The sequence below is a fragment of the Pinus tabuliformis genome, chromosome 7 (genome assembly GCF_031772625.1).
Source record: "Pinus tabuliformis cultivar Carrire ecotype Pingquan chromosome 7, CPIR1, whole genome shotgun sequence".
Classification (NCBI taxonomy): Eukaryota; Viridiplantae; Streptophyta; class Pinopsida; order Pinales; family Pinaceae; genus Pinus; species Pinus tabuliformis.
In genome coordinates, this window is record NC_142293.1 from 475,366,951 (window position 1) to 475,380,102 (window position 13,152).

General features: G+C 35.7%; 1 pseudogene across 1 annotated transcript; it reads left to right on the plus strand.

The window, feature by feature from the left end:
* Positions 1 to 668: 668 nt before the first annotated feature.
* Positions 669 to 6,464, plus strand: LOC149248017 (linoleate 9S-lipoxygenase A-like; annotated as a pseudogene). Its single transcript, XR_016264134.1, has 9 exons — positions 669 to 942; positions 1,077 to 1,381; positions 1,477 to 1,717; positions 1,819 to 2,154; positions 2,250 to 2,335; positions 2,416 to 2,523; positions 2,653 to 2,957; positions 5,654 to 5,917; positions 6,007 to 6,464. The product of XR_016264134.1 is annotated as a linoleate 9S-lipoxygenase A-like (transcript).
* Positions 6,465 to 13,152: the final 6,688 nt, after the last annotated feature.

The following is a 13,152-nucleotide window of genomic DNA, read 5'->3' on the forward strand; positions in this document are numbered from 1 at the left end:
TTTTTGATAGTGGAAATGGATTCAGCACCATCAAAAATATCTAGGACACTTAAAATTTTGAAATTTAACAATTATGACTTGGATTTACAATAATCTTTGCCAAATTTTCTCTAAATATAACCAGAATTTCCATTTTGAAATTTAACAATTATAACTTGGATTTACAAAAATCCTTGCCAAATTTTCTCTAAAAATAACCAGAATTTCCATAACTTTCCGAACAATTCCTCTGGCTAGTTAGACTACAGCCTGTCCGGGAGTATAATTGCCCTAATTATGTAGAAAGAAAACCCTGGAAAAAAATAAATTGATCCGTACATAATATAATATAATATAATACATACATCATATCATATAATATATATAATATGGGCATTGGGTACAATGAAATAACTTTTAAATAGAATCATTTACTACTGACCAGTGTCTTGGTGGGCAGTAAACTTATTGGCGATTCCTATTTCCGCCACAGATTTTTAATTAATACCCCCTGACATGGAGCGCGATAAGGAAATATAACGCGATAAAAAAACTGGCGGAGAAAAAAAAAGTCTCGCGTTATATTTCCCTATCGCGCCCCATCTCGGGGGCATTAATTAAAAATCTGTGGCGGAAATAGAAAATTCCAAACTTATTTGTTTGCTCAGCAGTCTATAAATGCCCATTACTCTTTGTAACAGAGAAGGGCAAGGCAAGCCGCTCAAGGATTGCGAGTGCAAGTATACGTGGATTAGGCATTACGGTTGGACACAGAAATGAAAAATTTCGAAATTTTCGGGAGGTGCAAGAAGGGAGTTACCAAGATCGAAGGGAGGGTTGTCCTTCGGAAAGCGTCTCTTCTGGATGTCAAGGATATATCTGCGAGCGTTGGAGATCGTCTATTCGAGTTGCTGCAACAGAAGGTGAATTTTCAGCTCGTCAGTAGCGACCACATAGATCAAGGTGAAATAATGAATTTGCAAGATTATAGATTAATGCCGTCATGAATTCCTTGGCTTTGTTCTACCATGCATGTAATATCATGTCAATTATTACGCAATTAGTTATAGGAGCTGTGAATTGATCTATTATTGCAGAAACTGGCCAGGGTTTACGTAGCCGTCCTGCTCATTTAGAATGGAAATATCTGCTCCCCTCGCTGGAATACGTTAGTAAGGATTCAGAACACCGAATCAGCTTCGAGTGGGCTCCTGAGATGGGAATCCCCGGCGCTGTACTGGTGACAAACAATCACCCCCGAGAATTCTTTCTGAAAGAGCTTTCAATTCAAATCCCAGGAAAAGGCGATATTCGTTTCGTGTGTAACTCCTGGATCTATCCCAAGTGGATGACTCGATTCTACTCGGATCTAATCGCTGAACGAGTCTTCTTTGCAAATAATGTACATAACGTCTCATTTCATTAACTTACGTACGCTTTGCATCAAACTGCCCGTCTGAAATGAAAATATTAATATTTATATATCCATGTGTGCAGAGCTATCTACCGGATGAAACGCCGTTAGGTCTGGTGGCTTTGAGGAACGTAGAGCTGGTGAGATTGAGAGGAAATGGAACGGGCAAAAGAAATACATGGGATCGCATTTATGACTACGATGTTTACAATGATCTGGGCGATCCTGACACCAAGAAGGAGTTACAAAGGAAAGTGTTGGGTGGATCCCAGGAATTGCCATATCCCCGCAGGTGTAGAACTGGTCGTCCGCGTTCTAAAACCAGTAACTACCTGCTGCCCATCGGTTAGACGATCAAATTAAAGTGTAGTTACTATATATAATTTCAATAGAACTTACGCTTTACGTGTTACGAGCGTTTGCAGGTCAGGCTTTCGAGAGCATGAACCGGCTATGCAACCTCACACAGAGCTTTTATATTCCCTCAGACGAACAATTTCCGCAGGAGTGCCTTTCAGACTTCAGAGCTCATTTCCTCAAAGCTTTCTCTAAAGTAGCTATACCAAAAATAATGTCAGCTGTTAAGCTTGAGTTTGGCAGTTTGAAGGAAGTTCGTGGTCTCTATAGTAAGGGAATTTCATTTTTGACTAACATTACAGCCAGTTTAGCCAAAGAAGTCCTTCCCGGTCAGACGATAAAAGGGATTCTGAATACAGATGATCAAGCTATCATCAAGTTTCCGCTTCCCACTATTATTAGCAGTGAGTGGATTAATCCTAAATTTGAAATTAATGCATTTTGGGCGCTATTAGTTATGTTTTATAATTACTGAATGAAATCAGTTTCTGTGCAATAGGGGATGACGCTGCATGGATGACAGAGGAAGAGTTTGCCCGCCAGACGCTTTCTGGAGTGAATCCGATGGTCATTCGATGTTTACAAGTATGAAGCAACCGAAATTTTTGTTTCTTATTATTATTATTAATACTAATGACCATACGAACTTCTTTATGTGGTTACAGAGCTTTCCACCGTCCGGCCACCTGAACGCACAAATCTCTGGTTCCCAACAAAGTGCAATCACCGTTGAACATATTCTTAAAAGCCTAGATGGCATCTCGGTGGAGGAGGTATTTAGTTCCTTCAGTTAAATTGTTAATTAGATTTAATGGTTCGTTAATGACTATATACTAGTATTTGAATATTCTTCCGCAATACGATAGACAGACAACCATTAAGCATGCATGTCCATATAGCAGGCTATTAAATCGAAGAGGCTCTTTATATTGGACTACTATGACGCTTACATGCCCTACGTCGAGCTCGTGAACCAGCTTCCTACCAGCAAAGCCTACGCTACCCGTTCACTTTTCTTCCTGGCCGACACCGGAACTCTAAAGCCTGTGGCCATTGAGATGTGTTTGCCTCCCACGTCAGTGGGCTTGGGTTCAAGACAAGTCTACACTCCTGACTATAGCGGTGAAGATGAAGGGTGGTTATGGCAACTAGCCAAAGCTCATGTGCGGGCAAACGATTCCGGTTATCATCAGTTGGTTAGCCATTGGTAAGAGATAACAATATCATTTGTGTTTTTTAGTTTGAACTTGTTAGAAGATTAATGTCACATACCCCGATAACCTCGCAGGTTAAAGTAGGGAGTTAGAATTTTTCGTACAAATTACCACAAGTAATTAACCAATTCACAACTCCTCAATTCATTATTAACCATTAAATATAATATTCATTGGTACAAGTAAATTGCCATCACAGACAGTAAGTTTCATAAGCATTGCATAATCCTTAATCATCACTGAAATAACATAAACTGTCTCATGAATCCATGCATCCATTTCTTGATAACCTTAACATATTAGATAATCATACAATCTAATAAAGAACCATCAACATCAAGGATTCAACATCATCCATCTGACACAAAAGGCAATCACATCAATCACACCATTGAACACGGAAATACCCTGGAAACCCCGTAGGGTGAAAACGAGCAAACGTTTAATCTTCTTATTAAACGCTCCTGAGGGTTTTCACCCCTCACTCAATGGCTTATAAGGGATTCCATCCCTTAACCATTGTTATAAAATCATTACAATAAGTTATCATTTGGTTATCACATAACTAGCTACAAGCTAATACAATTTACATGTAATCTTTTATTTACATACCGCCACATGCAAAGTTCCTTGTGGCATAATTGTTCTAGCAATGGGCAATACTGCAGCTTGACTTCATCTGCATGAACGAATAATCTTTTTCCTGTCATAATGTTAAACATCACCTTCCTTGGCACCATCTGCCGTCGTTTCCTGTCAATGCAGTCATCGACAATCTTGGCAACAAGATCAGTTACATTATTAAAGAATCAATAAACAATGTCTGAAATAGATCCTTTAGCATCATCTCATATGCATAAGCAAGCATGACTTACTATTAAACTAGTATATATATATACTCACAATGTTTACTAATGTATAACTCTTTTTAAGATAGTTCTAACTCATTAGCTCATGTAAAACCGAGAATAGAATCAAAACCAGATTCCTATTTTCCAAAATAAATAGGAGCCATAAAAATAATTCTTTCAGTGCATGCATTATCATAGGTTTTCCTCACCAAGAAAATATATCAAATAATATTTTCTATCTCCATGCATCAACAAATTTTCTACTGAGAAAACATGTAATTTAAACATTCTCTTGCTGCACATAAACAAGAATATCACACAAGGTCAACTTATCTTTCTATTCTTCGACAACCTCATCGCCATAGCGCATGCTCAGGTCCATGGTTCGAAAGGGATATGTATTCATGCCTTATGATCCATTCTCCATTGCAAAGTTCAACCCACGCGTACGTAGTATACCAACGACTTCTCAAGGGCAACATGTTAGCCGCAGTTCTTTGAAATGTAAAGGTTATCATCCCAAAACATAACAGGCTCACGGCCTTGCACAATTTGCTAGGTGCGAATGATGAAGAAATTCTCATATAGGGCCGCTGCTAGACCGCCACCAACCAGAGGACCAACCCAATATACCCAATGATCTCTCCACTGCCACATAACAAACGCCGGCCCAAATGAACGCGCAGGGTTCATTGATGCACTTGAGAATGGCCCTGCCGCCATTACGTTTGCCCCCACAACAAGCCTTTCACCGCAATAGGGTCTGTGGCGGAACACCAGTAGGAATTCTGCATGCCAACCGCCATTGCTTCTTGAATACATGATTCTTTGGACTAAATATCATTAATCGCATTGACACTGTAATCTGGCGAACCATTAAAGCATCCCATTTCATTACGAAATGTAATGGACAGCGATATGTGCATGTACGTGAGAGTTGCAGAACTTTAAAATATAAAAGATAAAAACTCAAATGCTCCGAGGTTGACACTGTACATGATGCTCCCATTTCCGCTTGAGCAACAATGACTTCGATCGACAGACCGCCGCACGGAAAGGACAAAGGCCCTCCTGGAAACACAGATGCATATGCTTTAATAGCTGTATGAGATATGTAATGGCTCTATGAGCGTTTTTCCCCCTATGGCATCGCTGCCTTCCGCATACTTCATCCCCAATGCGGTTAAAACAGCTCTCATCAAGAATCCGTTCCGTCTTTTTGTAATGGAGCCGAACTAAGGCTGACAGGAACCTCCGAAAACGTGTATGCTGCAACTCCAACCGAACATCTCTTCCCCGTAAACTAAATTCAGCAGAATACGCTTTCAAATGAAAAACTCCAACTCATTTCACACCATCCAGCGCTTAGTAAAGAATAACAGAGAGCCTTAAAACGCATACGCTCTAACCCTAGTTAGACATTTCGGTCCCCTCAAGAAAACCGTTCCGCATCAAGAAAACAGTTCCGGAGTTTGCTCGGGGATTGGGTTTATGTTCATAATCTCATTAAAGCCCCCTACATGAAGTGATGACTCGCTCGCAGTTAATCTGGCGGTTGTCTTTCTCGAAACCGTCTAGAAAAGCAGGTGGTTTCAGTTCCCATTTTTAAGCCGCCATACGCGCCCCCTGTCTGCCATTCTTAATTGACAGCGCTATGGATACAAGAATTAGTTGTTGAAACTAATTCGTAATTCTTTAAAAAGAATTACTATTTCATTAATTAATATTTTACGCATAGGGATGTTACAATTACCAACCACCTTTATCATATTCACATTTGCAGTGCTTCGTCTACTTAGAAATTATTTATAAAGTTTTTCCTTTACTTTCAAATGCAGGCTCAGGACTCATGCTGTGGTGGAGCCATTTATCATTGCTACCCATAGACATTTGAGCAAACTGCACCCACTTCACAAGTTGCTGATACCTCACTTTCGCAATACTATGGAGATCAATCGATCTGCTCGTCAGTCGTTGATAAATGCAGGAGGCATAATCGAGCAATGCTTTACGAGTGGTAAATATTCTATGGAAATTTCGGCTAAAGCATACATGGATTGGAGATTCAACGAGCAAGGACTACCAGCTGATCTCCTTAAAAGGTGATGTTATGACCATAACCATGTTGTAACTTTTTGTGAGACTAATAGATTAACGCACTAATGTAATAAGCGTTTTCCCGACCCAATTGATTCATGCCCAATCACCCCAGCACCACCCGAAAACTTATTCCAGAGAAAGGATCCCCACAATACTTAGAATTCCTTCGTGACCCGGAAGCCTATTTCCTAAAAACTGTGTCCAATCCAAAGACCTGTGCCACTACCATGGCTGTCCTGGAGCTTCTATCGAAGCATTCTACCGGCGAGGTTTACCTGGGGCAGGGCTCCGCCTCCGATTGGACAGATGACTCTCGCGTTGAAACAGCATTCCAACGCTTTCGCTCCAAGCTACTTGAGATAGAACAAAATATCAAGATTAGGAACACAGATCTAAGGTTGAAAAACGGCGCGGCCCCGCAGAGGTTCCCTACACACTGTTATACCCGGGCACTTCTGATACTGGCGAGACAGGTGCTGGACTTACATTTCGAGGAATTCCCAACAGCGTCTCTATATAGTGGAGCCTTCACTCCGTCTCTTAGTTCGTAGATATGTGCTACACTTTTATGTTTGAGTGAACTCTCCGTTATTTTTATTCTGTGTGAGCGAACTATATCCTTTAATAAAGTTATTAACGTACTCGATATTGTGGTACACTGTTTTTATTTTAATATGTTTCGGTAAAATCACAAATTCGTTGCGTTTCATAATATACAGCTAATGTTCAAACTCTATTTTATTAATTTATTATTTTTTGAAGAATTGATGTATATCCTTTATTTGATTTGATTTATTAATTGGTTCTTTTAATCTTTATTTTATATTGATTGTATCAAAAAAATTGTGCCCGAGTTTATTGTTTAGTTTTAATATTGTTAAAAAATTCATAAAATTTAGTTATTAAATTGATAATTATATATCAAATTTGAGAGTAATAGGCCAATAACATTTTTGATTTGGTTAACTCTATTTTTTATACTATTTTTTTTTCCATATTATATAATTTTATATTTTCTATTAATTTTTAGGATTGGAGTTGGAGTAAGATCATAATTTATTTATTTTTAAATTTGATATAATTTTGATTTTAAAATATATATAGGTATGTCATTTTTTTTAATTAAATTGATTAATTAAAAAAATGTTATATGAAAATGAGTTATGGTTTTTTGGGCATGTGGGATTAGTAAACCATGTTATTGGCCCATTATATTACATCAAAATATATTTACATGTTAATAATATCCATGATAAAGAGGGGGACCTTCATGGCTAAAAATCTTGTTACTTGTTTTTTTAAATGTATATATGTTTAAATCATATATCAATTCTTTTTATAATTAATAGTAGTATTAATAATTTAAAATAAAGATATAATTTAGTTAATTTTTATGATTTTTTTTAATCTTGGCAATGTGACATGTAATTTTCTCTTATGTGATTTCTACCGAAAAGACTTTTCTTAATGCAATATGTTTTGATACCTTTCACCAACGATTTAATTTATATGATTGTATGCTAGTTAAATAAAATCTTTTACAACTCTTTGAATGTCATAGCATGCCATTTTATCTTGTTAAAATATTATATTTTAAAATATATGTTACAATATTATTCATCAGATATATAACCATTATACATCCATTTTATTCAGATCTAGCAAACAAGAGATATAAAATCTTTTAAACCTACAAACCTTTACATTGAAAAACATGAAAAAGTGTTTGCACCTCAAGATTTTTGATCCTCTTCACTTGCTAGATCCATAGTTAACATGGATCTATACTATAAACACACACAATGTGTAATTTTTCATTGTTTAATTTGTATTTTTAAATAATGAAACTACTTGAAATGTTTTGACCATAAGAATTTATTTCTTCCATTGATTTATATAATATATACAAGCATGTATTTTAACCATGTAGTTGACATTGAAATATTTTATTTATAAACTACAATATTCACATTAAAATGTATTTTTAATTCATATATTTTTAAATACACATCAAAACTACTTAACCTTCTATATTGAAATATTTTATTTATAATTTACATTGATTATTTATTTAATTAATTTTTTCAAATGCTATGTATCAACTTTATACTAAGAATGAAGTGAATTACACATCACCCTCTTATAAGAAATTTAACTTTTAATTACTTCTTTCCCTTTGCAAATTGAAATATTTTATTATGGTTAACATGTATACATATAACTATATAACTTTCTCTCTAGTTACATATACATGAAATTAATCTTCAAATATATCAATTAACATGGATATTTAAATAGTCCATCTAAGTCTTATATTGAATATCCCACCCACCCTTTTGGAGTCTTCTAGATTGAATGGGAGGTGTTACTTTTAACTAACATAACCTCTATGGTCTCCTTATGAAGATGGGGTTATAAAGATCCTCCTTTCTCAAAGTTAGTGAAATTAACTTTGGATAACACCATTGTTTCAACTCATCAAGAGATTTTTGATGATATAAATATTATCTCAATCCAATGTCCAAATCAAAAGTTATGCCCATTTAAAGTTTAGTCATTTAATTCCTGCCACATAGGTAAGGACCCGCCACGTGGCACCCCCACCTCATCGAGGTGGTTCCACTTCACACTTGAAACTAACATGGTCATGGTTGATTCAATGTAGCACATGCCACATCACCTACCCTATGGGCCCCACGAGCCTAGCCTTTACCATGTAAACCCAACATTTTATATTATATCCATTTTATAAGAATTCATGTTAAACCTCACACTACTTTCCCGCTCAACACGACATAGGCTGCACACCTCTAAACACATTGGCAGTTCACATTAAGTGTGAGGCCCTCCTTGCCTTACAACAACTAACGGGGGAAGGGTTTGACACACTTTGTCGCTTACAGGACTAAACAACACACATCTACCCCTTTTGAAGAAGATCATGAAAGGGGGAAGATGTGCACAAAAGTGCATACCCATTTCACTAAATTATTACAATAATTCTTGATGTTAGACAAAAGCATGAATGGGAATCTTCTTGTCCTTTGACACAAATTTTTACATTACGCCTTCTGTTAGGAAAACCAAATGGAAAGGTCATTCCTTGTTGATTCCTTACCGATATCATGGGGACGTCAACTTGCCATGTGGCATCCTCCAAAGGTGCCACATATCATCCAAAACTAGCCATCTTGACCATCTAAAAAGGCCATTTTTCCTACCAAGTGTCACGTTAGAAGCATGTCACATCAACAGTCTTTCCACATCATCGATCCACGTCATCTAGCATTCCACATGGAATCCACATACTCATAGCCAGTATACATATCATCTTCCACCTCAGCTTAAGTCATGGGTCCCCTCAGGTCCTAAACCTTCATGGAAATCAACAATTTTTCATTATACGAATTTTGGGTCAAGTTTGGGTTTCCTTCTTCTCTTTCCATTCCTTTCTCTGTCTCCTAAGATATATTTTTTCCATCCGTCCACTGCATCACATCACCACCACACCAAAGCACCAGGACATAGTCAAAGCATATGGAAAACGTGGCACAATGCAAATTTGAAATTTCATGTCCGTTAATGGGCACATTCTCATCTCGTGTTCTCCATCAACTCCTTGGTTATATCCATATACAAAACTCTTAACACTAGGTGTGGTGCAGATTAATGCTAATAACCATCATTAACGATTAATCATAAGATTAGTGGTGAAGCGCATAGATTAAGTTAAGGCCTCTACTCATTGTAAATTCTTTGAATGGTTTTTGTCAGACCAGGAGGTAACTCCTCAATTGAGCTATATTTATTCATTTAGATTGTTCAGAGTTATATACATGAGGGAGTGACTCTTGGATTTCACCTCCTGATAGCTCTTCCTTTTCCATTATTTATTATTTAAATTATTTACAACTGTTCACCCAATCCCCATGATTAGGTGTCAACATTCCCCCCTAATCTGAAGCGATGTTGGTGAGTCCAAGTCTCGTTCTGAATCTTTCAAGTTTTTCTCTTCCAAGCGCTTTGGTGAAGATGTCTACAATCTGCTCATCAGTGGAACAATGGCATAGATGGGTTGTCTTGGCCTCAACATGATGTCGAATTAGATGGTATTTTGTATTGATGTGCTTTGTTCGATCATGGAACTTTGGGTTCTTGGCCAAATTTATTGCAGAGGTGTTGTCAATCATGAGTGGAGTTGAATGTACTTGTTTTACCTACAAATCTTCCAAAATTTTCCTGAGCCACACATTTTATTTTGTTGCCTCAACTGCTCCCACATATTCTGCCTCTGTTGTGGAATATGCTGGAACTGATTGTTTGTGTGATCTATAGGAGACAACTCCTAATCCAAGACTCATAGCATAACCAAAAGTATATACCCCAGTTTCTTTGTCACCATCGAAGTTTGAATAAAGTATCCAATCACGCTGAAGTCGCCCACCCGTGTGTACTTGAGTCCAAAGTCTTGAGTTCCCTTCAAGTACTTTAGAACTCTTTTTGCAACAGACCAATGTCCCTCACAAGGCTTTTGCATAAACTTGGAGAGGATTCCAACAACAAATGAAATGTTTGGTCTCGTAGTAGTCAAGTAGTTGATACTTCCTACAAGTTGTGTATACTTTGTTGCATCCTCAAATTCTTTTCCTTCAGCGGATGTGAGATTTAGGTTTTGTTCCATTGGAGTAGTTAGAGGATTGCACTTCAGCCATGCCAAACTTGTTCAAGAGATCTCCAATGTACTTCTTTTGAGAAAGGAATATAGATTTTGGATGTTGAGTTACTTCAATACCAAGATAGTAATGAACATAGCCCAAATCCATCACTTCAAAACCTTTCCTCAATTCCTTCTTTATGGATGCAATGTAGCTCTCATTGTTCCCTGTCATCAAAATATCATCTACATATACCACACGATATAACATTGTTTTGCCAACTTTCTTGACAAACAAAGCTGCATCATCAAAATCATAATGTTTGAAATTGAGTCAGAAGATGTTATGAGATCTAATATGACTTGACCTGACCTCTTAAGTCTAGTTAAGGAAGTAGATTCAACAAACTGAAACTTTACTCACCTTCCTCATGAGCTACAAGACACTCAGGGCCAGAGAAGCCACCCCATTTGGGTAATCCTTGAGCTGAGTCTCTTTTTCATGAAGGAAACTCCCCAACCACATGCTTGACAATGTAAGGTAGTAGTTGTGAGCCTATAACCACATGCATAATCTTAGGGGAATTTTGAGATCAACAATGACCTTAAAACAAAAAAAATGTATTAACAAAATGAACTTTAAAAGAACAAATAATATTCAAAATAATAATGACATCCATGGGTAAATATTTTTGGAGGAAAACAAATAATAATATTATATTCACCTTATTTCAATATAGGTTTACTCAAATGGAGTTGGCACTTCTTCAATGCAAAATTCAATTCCTCATCTAACAAGTGCCCACTTGATGTCTAAAAATTGAATTCCTCATCTAGCAGGTGTCCACTTGATATTTGAGTAAACCTACACTTGATATTTGACTAAACATACATAAAAAATACTATAATTTTTCTTTTCTTTCTTTTCATTTATAAATTTATAACTCTTATTTTATTGTTTTAATTGTTATTTTACTATTTTCCTTAAAAACCCATTTTAAACCTCAAATTTCTCTTAATAAAAAACCTATGTGTTAGAGTATCATTAAATAATGATTTTCTTAGAAAAATATTATGATAAACTGAATATGGATGATTACAATTGGATATGGTTTCCATTTCATATTACTTAGCAATCAATAATATGATTCTATATATATTCTCAAAATAGAATAAAGAGCCACATTTTACAATAATACTCAAAAATACCAACACGATGATATCTAAAATCCTTTCATAAATTTTCCTCCCATTTGCTACTAAAATTTTGGATAGAATGGGTGAAACCTTCCAAAAGTTTGAAAGTTAGACCTTCTTAATTAGATAAATCTAGGAAGTGGTAATGATTGCATTCCAATCCTTTTATGCTCCACCAAGAGCCAAACAAAAAGTGTCCATCCATCTAGCATGGCACACATAATTATTGTACTTGCACCAATTTGACATATGTTAAGGCATCCTTATTCTTAGGCAAATAATTATTTGAATTTTTAACCCATGGTTTTTTATAATTCATCTATGAAACAATGAAATATTTTAAGCATCAACTTTATTGGAAGAATAAAAAAATTACAAAATTTATATCCTTTTTTGTATGAGAAGAAGAAATATTTAGAAATAAATTCAATGATAGTGTTTAGATAAGTCTCCATTATCTCTTGATCAAAAAATAAACCAATGCGAGTAGTCATTGTCCTTTCTCAAATAGAATCATTCAAAGGTTATTTATGTGTTTTATTTCCTATGTTCCCTTCTAAGGTTATTTATGTGTTTGATTTCCTATGTTCCAATTATCTAGGGATCTAGGCCTATTTGATTTTCTTTCAATTCACAATTATTCATCTTACAATACCATAAACCTAAGGGTAGCAATCATTCTTAAGTTTCTAAAATATTGATCAGTTAATCTATTGTTCATTCTTTTAAAGATATATGAGTTATTCATATTTCTTCTATGACTTTTCTCTAATAATCATCATTAGTTATTGGCCTCCATAGACTCTTGGTTGTAAGATATTTTCCAAATAAGAAAGATTTCTTGAACCGTGAAGCTCTACTAAACCACCAATATCATCCATTTCCCAATATTTTCTCTTTAAAAAAGCTAAAACAAAAAAAAACCTCATTGTATTACTTATTGACTTTGGAACAAATGCATATAAACAAGCATACAAGAATGCACCCAAGAACAACTTTGAATTATCTTTTCTTTCATAACAAAAACTAAAAAATCTTCCTCATTGTATTAATTATTGTCTTTGAAACAAATGTTAGAAAAATATAGTATACAAGATTGTAGTTAATGTGCAACAACCATGCATAACACCCACCTACTGATTCTGAACACACTGAAAAGACTTCGCAGAATATATACGCTTTTCTGAACACACTAAAAAGACTTCGCAAAATATATATACGTTTTTCTGAACACACTGAAAAGACTTCGCAGAATATATACGCTTTTCTGAACACACTGAAAGAGTTTTACAGAATATATACGCTTTTATGAACACACTGAAAAGACTTCTCATAATATATATACACTTTTTCTGAACACACTGAAAAGACTTCATAGAATATATA